Here is a 13,448-nt window from a genome sequence, read left to right as displayed (position 1 = left end):
TTTTCATTTTGGTGTGAACTATCCCTTTAACAGGCTTCTTCAGTGCAAATAAATGTATCTTCACAAGTGGTCCTAGACTTTTGAATGCACTGAACAAAGAAACCCGTAAGATCCAGCGGTGTCAGATGTAGTGTAAACAGTGCTGCAGGAATACATGTAAAGAATGAGAACACCCCACTGGTCTCCATCAAACACAGAGCACAGCTCCAGCTGTCAGGCACTGGGAATCTATTGTTCTCCCTTTGCTGATACATCCTGCCATGTGTGTGCGCATGGCTTTTGTCATTTACCTCCCTGGCTACGTGCTAAAGGATGTGCTGAACCTGCTCTGGTGGACGTAAGTACAACCAGATGTGACAGGCCGGTTAAATTAGACACCTTGGCTGGCTCTCTTCCTTCAGGGCATGTGAAGGTAAAGCAAATGAATCTGGAGCGTGTAGAGATAATCCAGTGTCTGTCATATGAGTGTGGCCAAGGAACGGTGATCTACTGCAAGATATTCCTGCCGTACAGAGAGGTCATTCAGAGGACAGCGCCAGAATATGACTCTTAAGTGATAAACATGCTTTTATAACATTTAGCTTGACTGGAAATGTCCATAAGCCAGTCACAGTAAGTACGTTTTTATTAATTATTAGCAAATGGAAGTGTAGATTTGAAATCTTATTTTCCTGTGATGCTTTTCAATGCCCTTTTTGTTAATTCTGGGTCACTGCTAATGCACTAGCTTTCATAAATCGTAAAGAAAGCATCAGAGGACACAAAAATAAATATACATATTATGAAATCTAAATGCTTGTCCAAAGACTTGCCCTCTTTATCTATTTTGAGTCAATGACCTGCTGTATCCTCTGCAGAGTGGTTCATCTGACCCAGCTGAAACTTGTATGTTTGCAGTGGGGTCTGTACCATCTCTCCTGATAAAAGGATGCTTTTTGAGAAACGTGGTTGAGTTGCTTGCCACTGAAATCTCACTGCCTTTTGTAATTACTTATATTCATTTATATAGCCATTTTAACCATTTGCGAAATTAGCCTGTGTTACAATACTGGGAAACTGCTTGTATTTATATGGACCATAAATATGGCTTATAAACCCCTTATTGAAAGTTGTAAATATGCAGCCTGCTGTCTAAGGTTTCATATATTTGGTCAAAGATACAATAAAAACAGTAAAACCATGAAATAATAGCTGCTTTCTATATGTAAATTATTTCTGTAATGGCAAAGCTGAATTTTCAGCATCATTACTCCAGTCTTCAGTATCACATGATCTTTTAGAAATCAATCTAATATGCTGATTTGGTGCTCAAGATACATTTTCTTATCACTGTTGAAATCAATTGACGGTGCTACAATTATTATTGTTTAGTTATTTTTTTTTCAGGATTCTTTGATAAATAGAAGGATCAAAAGAACAGCACTCATTTGAAATAGAAATCTTTTGTGAAATCCTTTATATTTCATACAACAAATGTTACGTGATGAGTCACACGCTGAACCTCTTGCAGGTCCCACTAATTAAAGACACCAGTATGATATTTTTCATGGAAATGGACTGTAAAATTGGTCTCAGAATTGCAGAACCAGTTTTTGCAATGGTTTCAAGATGTTACCTGCATTGTTAACTTAAAAGTTCAGAATCGGCCCGTAACAGTTTGTTAGCCCAAGCAAAAAATAAAATCCAAAAATACACATTAATGTAAACAGTCTTGCAGATTGTATTCATCTTTGTATATCTGAGCTGTGTACAAGTCTTAACGAGTCATCTATCACTAGAACTAAACACGTTGTAAACTAAACACAAGTCTGTGGCAGAAAACAGCTACAAAACATATGGCTATAGAGTTAAAATGATGCATTTAGTTGCAAAAATAAAATGTATTAAAAACAACAACAATGAAGCATTTTATGTAATTGTTCTGCACTCTTCATTGTTTTATGCTTTTCTATAAATGTTTTCAGATGGCCAGATTTGATATTTTAAAATATACTTTTGAATTTATTGACAAAAAAAAAAGTATTGCAAAGTAACTACAGCCCAAAAATCGGTAGCACTTTATTTTACAGTCCTGTTCCTCATGTACATACTATGTACTTATTATAGTAATTTCAATAACTATGTAATAACTAGGTACAAACCCTGAACCTACCCCTAAACCTAACCCTACCCCATGTAGTTACCTTGTGTTACCAGAACTTTCTTAGATAAATACACTGTAAGTTCACTATAAGTACATGTTAGTACACGTACAGTAAAATAAAGTGCAACCAAAAAAATCTCTTGGCTAGAAAAGGTTTTATAATTCTTTCCATTTTGTTTACAATTTACATTATTTTTGCAATTAAAACGAGCTTTGCTTCTGCAATGCTTTGTTTTTTCAGCTATATACATCATCATTTTGACACCATAAAAAGAATAAAGCCCACGCATTCATCCAGAGCCATTATTCAAATATCATAAAATAAAGAAATCTAGCAAATAGGGAAATTACACTGCTACGCTCCACTAGTATGACGCACTCTATTTGGAGGAAAAGAACTCATCAGCCAGGCCATTAACGCTCAGGGCTGCCAAGCCACGAGGCACGGGTTGGCTGCTGTTTTTAAAAGCCCCTGTTTCACCAAATGTAAACAGAGAATCTTCCCCAAACATTGCCTTTTTAAGACTTCTCGGTGAGAGCTAGGGGGCGACCTCTTCTGCCACTCGCTGAAGCTAATGAAGGACTCGCTGAACAACGGCTCGCACTGACACCGTGTTGTCACGCTTCTCCATTTCACTCCTGTCTAAATTTAGTCTTTCCAGAGCATGGGTCTGGAGGAGACAGCCCCTCTAAACATTAGGCTTTTGCAGGCTCCTTTATGGACGAAGGAAAGAAGGGGATCTAACCGTGATAGACATTTCACAGACAGACCTCACCACCCCCTCGCTCTCTCTTTAGCCATAGCCAATCTGCCTCTTTGACCTCTGTGGCTTGACGTGTCCAAGAGGAAAATTCATCTGCCGGCGAGCACGGCCCAAGGTCAAGGCTTTGTCTTGCTTTCTTTTATAATCGCTCTTATCTCTCCCCTCAGCAGATGTCTCATCTATTGATGCCTAGACACGGTGTGAATGAATGTCTGGTTTGTCCAAGGTCTGCTGCTTATATGTACATTTTCAGAATTAGAAAGGGGTCAGCATATGTAAGACGACACTGAGCATTACATTACAATTAAATACATTTTTTAAAAAAATGCTTAAAGAATATCAAATCTGGCCATCTGAAGACCTCCACAAAAAGCTAATTGGCTAATAGATTAACCATTAACACACAGATTCCAGTTCATCTGTGCGGGTGTGTGATTTCATTAGCAAAATGTTTGTGTTGCCAGTGGTCAGCGTTATGATGATCTCCAGAGCCATATTATATTATTAGATAACAGTTTTCCCTAGGCCTTTTACACACACAATGTCCATCATCCTGAAGATGACCATTTCACTGTCGTTAATCTTTGTGTCATGTAAGCAAAAACATAGAGCGGCTTCATCTAAATATTTTTCAGATGTATAGAGAAGCCCAAGACTAGATGTCACATGGCAAAGTTTTCACAAAGGTTGTGTGTCTTACAAGGTTTTGAGTCAAAAGTCTAGCAGTGGTTGGTTTCAAACTATCCACTTCACAACTAGAATGTTTAGAATTATAAAGATAACAAGATTTTTGTCCTCTAGGTTAAAACAAAATATTAAAATAGTTTTAGCTCTAAAGGTGTGTTTTTTTTTCAGTGATGATATAGAAGAAAAATGTTGGGTTCCCCAAAGAACTTTCAACATAACAGTTTTTCTTAATGTGAAGAACATTTCAATAATCCAAAGAATCTTTTTCCCACTATAAAGAACGCTTTGTGCATTCAAAAGATTCCATGGATGTTAAAAAGTTTTTAATGGAACCATTGATGCAAGTAAAGAAATGTGTATTTGGAAATAATAAACCCACACTGGTGTATTACATGTGTTTTTCCTAATCATTTAAATGTTCAATAGTGTTTTTAGAGCCATGACTTTAGGATGAGTATAATAATCAATAGAGTAAAAACTGTGACAACTTGCTCTGGCTTTTATTTGTAAACTGTGATATAACTTTTCAATTTTGGCTTGATATTCTGATTTGCACAAATGTATTGTGACGTTTTATCTGGTAACAGTTTGACCAGTCGCCAACAGAGAACGTCTTTGTGTGAAGACCCAGTTTTTGAGCCCAACTGCGATTCTGCCTCCTTGAGGAACATAAACAAACGTCTTTCTCTTTTTTCTTACCCCCTCTTTAACTCTTTTCTAACTGTGACTTCTAGATGATTCCCAGCATTCTGTAAGCAAATGCTTGCCCATATGGGGAAGCGCATTGCTTTTGAGAGGAAGTTAATTATTTTAAATAACTGTGTCTGTGCAAAGCCTGTGTGTTCCCAGGCAGGAATGGCAAGGAGCCCTCTGTTGTTAATGCTTTCCACATGGACTCTCAGAGAGGCCGGCCAAGACTCCAGCACGGGCAGAAATCTCCAAATTTAGAAGAAATATGAAAATTGTCAAACGTGCCTTCCTTAGGCTGAGACGGCGGGCCCGGCCCCCTACCCTGAGCCCTCCCTCCCCGTCTCTTCTCATCCTCACACACCGCGGGTCACAGCTCGGGGTCACGGGGGCTCTTACACAAGCCAATCAGACAGCTCGGGAGGCTTTCCCTGACGTGCCGCTCTGATAGTAATCCGGCCCCTTGCCTCATATAAGGTAAAAGAAAAGTCTTTGCTCCCCAAGCCGGCCATGCTTCAAAAAGGAGCCTCGCTCCGGGAACCCCCTTCAGACGGTGGAGCGCACAGTGTCCATGAGCGGGGACCACCTCTCTGCATCTCTACCCATCCCGACAACCAACCACCCTCCCCACGAAACCATATCGGCCAGGACCAGTGTGAAACGATCCTTCTTCTTCAAAACACAGACTGTGGTAAGTCTATCTCAACCAACTATTATAAACATCCGACTCAGTTCGTAAAGGTAATTAATAGCAAATTAATTTGTTGGGTGGTCATCGCCCATGTTGCTCATGAGATACTGTGACATACCAGGCATATCAAGCTGTCATTGAGAGCAGGGTGACACCGAACTGATCCAGCTGGCTAAAAACACTTCACACGTTCCCCTTCAGGTACTGAGAGCAATAGGGTGCTAGGAATCAATCACCAAATGTGGCTTTCTGTAGGTGTGCACTTATGAATCAAAACTCAATCAAAGCCCTCTGATTAAGAATTACTCATGGAAACCTAGTTTTATGTTTTCAGATGGTATTGATGAATCGCTGATGACTTGCACTGTGCTTGCGTGGTGCAGGTTGACTGTGTGCTAGGGAGTGTAACAGGAGAGTTCACCTGGGGATAGTGGGATGAAATATGAATTGACCTCACAGAGCACAGTATCGAAAGCTTCTTTGGGGAATGTGATTCGGCTGCTGTTTAACTGGCCTTTGAACTTGACTTTGAACTTGAATTCTGTGAAAGCAATGTGTCCCCTAATTGTACTAAATCAAAGTAATTTTACTTTCATGTCCACTTTTTAGCAGTTATTATTACATTTTCAGAAAACCGACTTTCATTGTCTCAGTAAGTTCTCAGACTACACCAACTTTCCACCATGTGCAGTGTCTCTTGTCAATAAGCACATTAGGAAGTTTACTAAATATCTCAGCAGCAGCGGCCAATGAAATTGTTAGAGCGAGAGAAATGAGGGGCAGAACTCCATCCCCCTACACTCTCTCCTCCATTCCTCCTTTCCTTTGTTTCTGGAAAGACCCTGTTGCAAATGTCAGATGTGGGGGGGGGGAGAGATGCGGAGGAGGAGGATTGCCAGCAGATGTGGCCAGCTGTTGTTCGGCTATGGGTCAGCATTTAACTTTCCTAGTCCAGGGATACCACTCTGGTGACCTACTGAAACACACTCTGTGTCTTTCACACGCACACACATTCCAACACATTCGAGCTGAATCTTAGCATGCCCATATAAAGTAAAAGACATGTTAATCTACCGCTTGAACACATTGTAGAAGGACTGAAAGTTGGCACCAACAGCTTAAAAAGAACAGTTATGGCCCATCTGGTATAGCTTTTAGATTTTTCATGACAGATTTTGAGCACACTCAATCCGGCTGCATTCAACATAAACACTAGATTTTGACAACGTTCACAACTGTTCAAACCAGTATCTCTGTAAAACATCTATTAGCTAGTTTGTGTGGAGTATATTACAAATTATTATATTGTATTGTGTTATACTATATATATAGTATATTGTGTTGCATTGTTTGTTACTGTATTATTTACTCATAATATACACTTGTAGCACAAAATTGGAAAAAGTTCAAATGAGCACCAACAGTTCCTCATTAGCTGTGGAAAAATTTCCTTTGTATGCACATTTGCTTATCGTATCGTTGGCAGTGCTGCCCAAAGTCCTGTAACTCTCAAAGTCTTATATTCTAATCTACATTATACTGTAAGTCTTATTCTGCAGGGATGAACATCACATGTGAGTTGATGGACAGATTAGATAGAGGGTTATTGAGTTGGAGACAGTAAGGGAGGGAAAGGAAGTGCATTATTTATTTTCTGAGGAGTCAAAAGTCTGGCAGCCATAACAGCAGAGTGCTTTCACATGACCCTGTGGTGGCCTTGGTGCTTTGGCCTGTCCCCCGCATCACTTGCTCCCCTCCCCGAGCCCCTGGGGACCCCAGTTCCCAGGGTCACTTTCACATGAACAGTGGGAAAAGGGAAAGAAGGGGGGTTAGGTGCTCACCAGGGACTACCCAAAGCCCAATGTCCAATCACTCATATGGGTCCACACAGCCTTGGGCCCCCTAAAAACTCACATGTGACATTTAGGGACTATAGCACAACCCCCGGTTAAGCTCTGAGGTGCTGATAGAGAGCGTTGTCATGTCTGACTGGGAGTTTTTTTCCACATACACACCACTCTACATTCCATTTACTTGCGAATGCTTTAGGGGTTTGTCAGTTCCTTTTTGGGCTGTAAAGCGCTCCTGCTGGGCCTTTGGCTTGTAAAAGGGGATGTTGGTTTTAATGATGTTTAGATGTACCTGAGAAATGTTTATGATCTCATATCTCTTTGTCAAATGCAAATGTTTCCTTTTAAGCTTGTCAAATGAATATTACACATTTGTTGAAGAAAGATGTGGCTTATGAGAATGAGAAGAGAACGTTTGAAGGCATCAGGCATAAAATTGACCTAAGAAGTAACATACAAACAATGCATAAATAGGCCTTTCTATAGCTTTCTTCTTTTTGCCATAATAATTGCCACTAAATAGCTAACATCTTTTCTCAGAACTGAGTATGATAAATCTGGCCTTAATATTCTCTCATATATTTGTTATTTTAACAGGAAAAAGCAAAACTGTGACAATAAAACTTGGTTAATTAGTTATAAATTATATTTACTAAATATGGGATATATATATATATATATATATATATATATATATATATATATATATATATATATATATATATATATATATATATATATAAGAAAAAAAAGTTTGCCTATAAACATGGCACATCACATTTAATTTTATTAACATGTTTCAGTTTCTCCTTATTTATTTGAACAGTTATGTACATTAGGTTGTTTGTCACTTTTTATGCTGTTTGGTTAATATTTATTACATTATTTTACCCCTCAAGTGGTGAAATAGCCTTTTAATTAATAATTATGGTGGTTATGTTGTCTCCATATTTCCTACAGGAACAGCTGCAAGTTTAACCATCTATTTTTCACATTGTAAGTTCACCGAAATCATTTCTGATCATCATAGTAGTGATCGCTTAAAAAAGGATTGTATGGTGAGATTCATAGTACAAGTGCTGAGCAGAACAAACCCCATAGCATTGCTCTAATTACACTACATCTCATTCTCAGTAAAACGCTACAAGGTGTGCGTCAACAATGCATCTTTCTGAATTACATATGTTTCTCGAAAGAATCTAAAAGTAGATAGCGGCTATTCATTTGATGTTCCATTTGAATGGATGAATGTTTGCATTTGTGGTCCATGCATAAGCCTAATCTTCAGAAGAGAGATTAGCTTCAAGAGCTAGACAGAGCAGAGAGAGGTAATAGGCAGGGTGCCCTCCCTCCTCCCTCCCCTCCTTCACGTTTCCTGTCGTGATGATTTAAGGAGATGGGGAGAAATGAGAGGGAACCATAAAAGGCAATGTTTAGGCTTGCTCGAGCTCTCCATTATCAAGCCAGAGTCTGTGTCTGTGTAAACACAGCATCTGCCTCATCTGTGGAGGTGAGCGTTTTGGCACTAGTCTGGCCTGTCCCTGTAATAACTCTCTCTTTCGCTCCTTCACCGTATCTCTCTCTCTCTCTCTCTCTCTCTCTCTCTCTGTCCTGATCACATACACACATTTACACAGATCACATGTCATTTCCATCACCCCTATGATTCACTCTGCTCTGTTTCAGTTTTAGTGTTTTATGAGAAGTGTACTAATATAGCTTTTATGTATTTAGTCAGATTTTATTATCTTCTAATTATGAACAGTTCTTCCATTTTTTTGAAGTTTCCATTTATTTTCCTATGCTCATTTTTTATGTCGATTTATTTTTATATTCATTTCATATAAGTTATAAGATATTTGTCTTTATCTTTCTTCAGAATAAATGCCACAAGATGTATAACATCTTTTCTTAGAACTTACTGTAATTTAATATTAATATTAAAATGCATTTGTTTCATGTTTAATCAGGTATATTATACACAACATTAATTTAAAATATTGTGTATAATATACCTGATTAAACATGAAACAAATGCATTTTAATATTAATATTAAATTACAGTAATTTGGATTTAAATTAAAACCAAAGAGTAATTTATATTTTTATAAGAATTATTTCAGTTTATACAATTATTTTAGCTTGCATTTTTATTTCATTTTAGTTTCAGTTCACATTGAGCTAACAAAAATAATGTTAAAAATGTGTACACTATTTGTAAGTGACTTTCAAACTGGAAACTTTTTATGTTTGTCTCTGGGATGTTTTTTTGTTTTATAACTATTGCAAAAACAGAACAGCTGGCGTGCTGTAAAGTGTGTAAAGCTGGTAACACTTAGGCAATCTTTAGATCAGGACTGTAGACTTCCTCCTTAATGGCCAGACTATGTGTGTGTGTATCAGTGTTTGCAGAAACTGAAGGCCATCTGGCGTGAGTGGAGGTGTGTGAGGTTCACCTCAGCATACAGCCAAACCGCCAGAACTGCCTCATACAACACAACAAGCCAATAAATCTGAGCCATTCTTTGCATGTCATGCTTGAAATAACCATTAACATATTTTGGCCGATTTTGAAAAAGTATCCTAACAAAAAAAATAGGACATAGGATAGCTTTTGATTCACATATCTGGTCTATTCCCACTGTGAGACAAATTTAACTTTAAAAATTTAACCCAAGCAGGACAGAGCCTGGGAACTAGGGTTTAACCAACAGGATGTGATGTTTATTATTGGGGCTCGCTTATTAGGCAGTAGTTCAGTATGAGTTTATCCACAAGCGTAGAGCCTGGGAGCGGGATGTGTTTGTTGAGTTTTCCCTCACATGGAATACTAACTTGAGACATCCGGCTCCATAATATCTCACAGAAAGAATATTCACAGCTGTCAAACATGAGACCCAAGGCCTCGGCTACACATACCGAGGCAGATTGCCCTTGAAGTCGTGGTTGCCACTAAGTTTTCTGGCTTCTTCTACACCTTCGGTTCACATTTGCCTTTTAGGTCAGGCTCCAGCCGGCTGTGACTAGAAAAGGGAATGTATGCAGGCAGTACAGAGGAGAGCGACCCGGGGAGGGGAGGGCACACGGAGCTGTGACAAACTATCTGCTTCCACAATCACTGGCCGTAAGAGGCTGAAAGAGTGAATGTTTATCGAAAGCGCAGCTACATTTTCCATTATCCCAAAATAAAATCCCTTCAGAATTCCTTATAAGGGCTGAGGGAGATTCCAGAAGGGGGATACGAGACAACCTAAAGCTCTCAGTTGTTGGAAAAGACTCAAAAAAAAAAAAGACTTAGGAATTTTCATGTTGTTTCTCCACTTTTTCCTCCATTTTTTGGAAGAGCCTTTCTGTTTTGTAGCTAATTTGATACACCACAAATTCAATTAAGCAGGATTTGTTGGGATTCTTAACCTCCTTATCAAAGCCGCCCGGGGCATTCTGAAACCCTATAAGGATAATTGTTGATAATGTCTTTTCACACAAAGTCAACTGAGAAATGTGTGGATAATCACTGATATTTGAACCTCTTGGCTGAGATATTCTTTAGCATTGTTGCACGTGATACTGGAATGGTAGATTTAGCAGTGACATTATCCTGGAATTTCTGCTCATGAGATTCCATCTTTATCTCTCATTACAGAGTCTGCAGGGGGGGAACACAACATGGACAGTTGACACAAAATGCTTCAGGTGATAACATACTTTATTCTCTTCCATATCCTTGAGATTTATTTTATTTTTATGGATGCTCGTTTCCACTTTCTATTTCTGTGTAACAATAATAATAACCAAGGTAATTGCAACTTTTTTTTCCTCACAATGTAATTTTAAATCTTGCAGTTGCGACTTCATATTTCACAGTGTGACTTTATAATTCAAATAGTACATTTTATAGCTCGTAATTTTGACAATATCTCACAATTTGACATTAAATCTTGCAATTGTGACTAAATTTTATATCTCATAATTGTGACAATATCTCACATTTTGGACTTTATGTCTCACAGTTTGACTTTAATTTGTACATCGTATGACTGTCACAATTTGACTTGCAGTTTACTATCTCTGAATGTACATTTTATACTTCAATATTTTGCATCTCATAATTGTGACATTATCTGACATTTTTAGACCGTATCTGTCACACTTTTACTTTCTCACAGTTGTGACTTTATATCTCAAAAAGTAAATTGTATTATTTGTAATTGTGATATTATCTCAATTTGACTTGAAATCATGCACTTGTGACTGACAGTGTGATTTTATATCTCAAATCTTAATCTTGTAATTGTGACAGTATCTCATATTTGTGATTTTATATCTCAACATTTGACTTTAAATCTCTCAATATCTCTACATCGTGCAGTTGTAACTATAATCTCAGAATTGTATTTTTATATCTCATACATATAACTATATCTCACAAATATATATTTTGTTACTTTATGTTTCACAGCTGTGACATTATAGTCCACAATTTGACTTGAAATTGTAAGTGATTCTAGCTACATCTCACAGTCATGACTTCATATCTCACAATGTATTTATTTATTTATTTTTTTTACTTCACCTCACAATTAACCTGTACTCTAAAATGGAAAAAGGATTCTATATAAAATACCTAAAAAGAAGACTAAGTGGAAGTTTTTCCTTTGTTGTACTCAGAAATAGGTCACCGTGCTTCATTTCAGTCTATAAACAGCAACAAAGCGGAGCCAGACGTGCTTGTCAACCGAGCCCTTGAGTGCTTCTCCAAAGGATTTTTACTGTAAACTGTGAACAGTACCTTGTGGATAAGCTGCATATCTGTCTGTTAATGTCTGCTGCCCTCATCTCTCCCCATAAACCACCGCACTGCTGGAAAAGCCATTAGAGAGCTGTGTCAGAGCGAGCGAATGATCCTGCATAATCACACCCGCTTCCTGGATGGAGAAGTGAAAACGATCCACAAAATTAGGAGCGCAAAGAGTTGCCTGTCTGTGAGAATGAGCTCAGCTTTGGGTTCTGTACAGTAGCATTTTGTGGTTTCCACACACCACAGCAGCACATTCAGAGAGCTGACAGCACTGCTATGCACATGCCAGTGTGGTGTTATCACATGATTGGGAAGGGGCTCAGACTCTTTTAAACATATTTGAACCATGTCATCTCCTACTTAGAGAAGATAAAACTGGACTCTGACAGGTTTATGAATTTTTCAGACATCCTGCTTCTTGAATATGTGTCAAATCAGCCTGTTTAACCACCTCTGTTCGATTGTATAGGACGATTTTATAGGATGAGAAAGGACGTCCCCTTGAACCCGGCATGGCCCGTTCTGATTGAGACAGAGGAAGTGGTTGTGTATAAAGGGGTGTGGCCTCGCATTCTGCAGTACACTAACTCAGGGGCACTACAGCAGACGGCTGCATTGATGTTGCTTTGAACTTGAGTACAGATGTGCACTGCAGGAATAAACATCCTGTTCTGTAACCACCGATCTAGCAGAGCCACTCTGTGCCATATACCGCTGGGGGCAGGAAAGCGCTGGAAGTCAGAGCGAGTGTGCCGTTGTTTGTTTAATGAATTGGAGTCCCGCAGCTCCAAGGTTTTTCTTGGGTGACGGCCACCTTCAGAGGCAAGAGCTCATGCTAAATATCCCGCTGTCAGGCTGGCAAGCTTATTTCTGTCTGAATCACTACATAAAGGCTTTCCGTTATCCCGGGTGGCATATTACAAAACATAGGATCAAGACTGGAATAGGAAGGAAAAGCTGATAGGTTTATATAGGGAGATCAGGGCATGTAGGTCAAAGCCATTTCCTGTACACCCTCAACACTTCCCCCACAAAAACATCCATCAACTTCCATCAGTGTTTTTGTCCAGAAAGGGAGAAAATAGAAAATAAATACCATCTATCCATGTGTAATTGAATATTCATCTTCTTCCCCTGATCTTTAGGTTTAATAGCTGCAGGTCAGACCGGCTGGCTCGTGACAAACTAAGGTATTCATCCAAATTCATCCTCTGGTTCTTTATTTGAGACTGAGTCACCTCCCATGTAATCAACAATGATCAAAGATGGTAAGATGGAAAACACAAAAGGAGTCCTGCATGATTCGTTCGCCCTCCAGTCCTCAGACCCAAGGTGCAGTGCTGCATCTCTGGTCAACTGGGAGTCTGAGATGAAGCACTGTAGCTCGGGAGGAAGGGCAATACACTTTTAATTTACAAATTTGAGATTGTTATTGAATAAAATACTTACTTATAATAAGCAGTAGCCTAACCATTGTTGTTTAACATTAGCTTTATTTGGTAGACCAGGTGTTAGTATTTCTAGGATTAAATGGGCTTCTATTGTTGCCAGTCTTCTGTCAGTGCAATCCATCATTTCCCCATCCCCGGGGTCCAGTTTTCCCAGGAATCCCTTGGGCAATCATAAGGGGGATTCCTGGAAATACTGTTCTTGGGGGTGGGGCTGGACAACTGAATTTATCGAATAATATTTTGGAATGTGATCACTGGTTATACTCCATTTTAACATTTAAAAAAGTGTAACATGTATTGACATATATGCCATATGTTATATTGAAGATGAAGATTGTTATATTTTAAAGATGAAGATGCTATATATTATATTTTAA

This window comes from Carassius auratus, chromosome 14 (assembly GCF_003368295.1).
Source record: "Carassius auratus strain Wakin chromosome 14, ASM336829v1, whole genome shotgun sequence".
Lineage (NCBI taxonomy): Eukaryota > Metazoa > Chordata > Actinopteri > Cypriniformes > Cyprinidae > Carassius > Carassius auratus.
Note: the sequence above shows the minus strand (reverse complement) of the source record.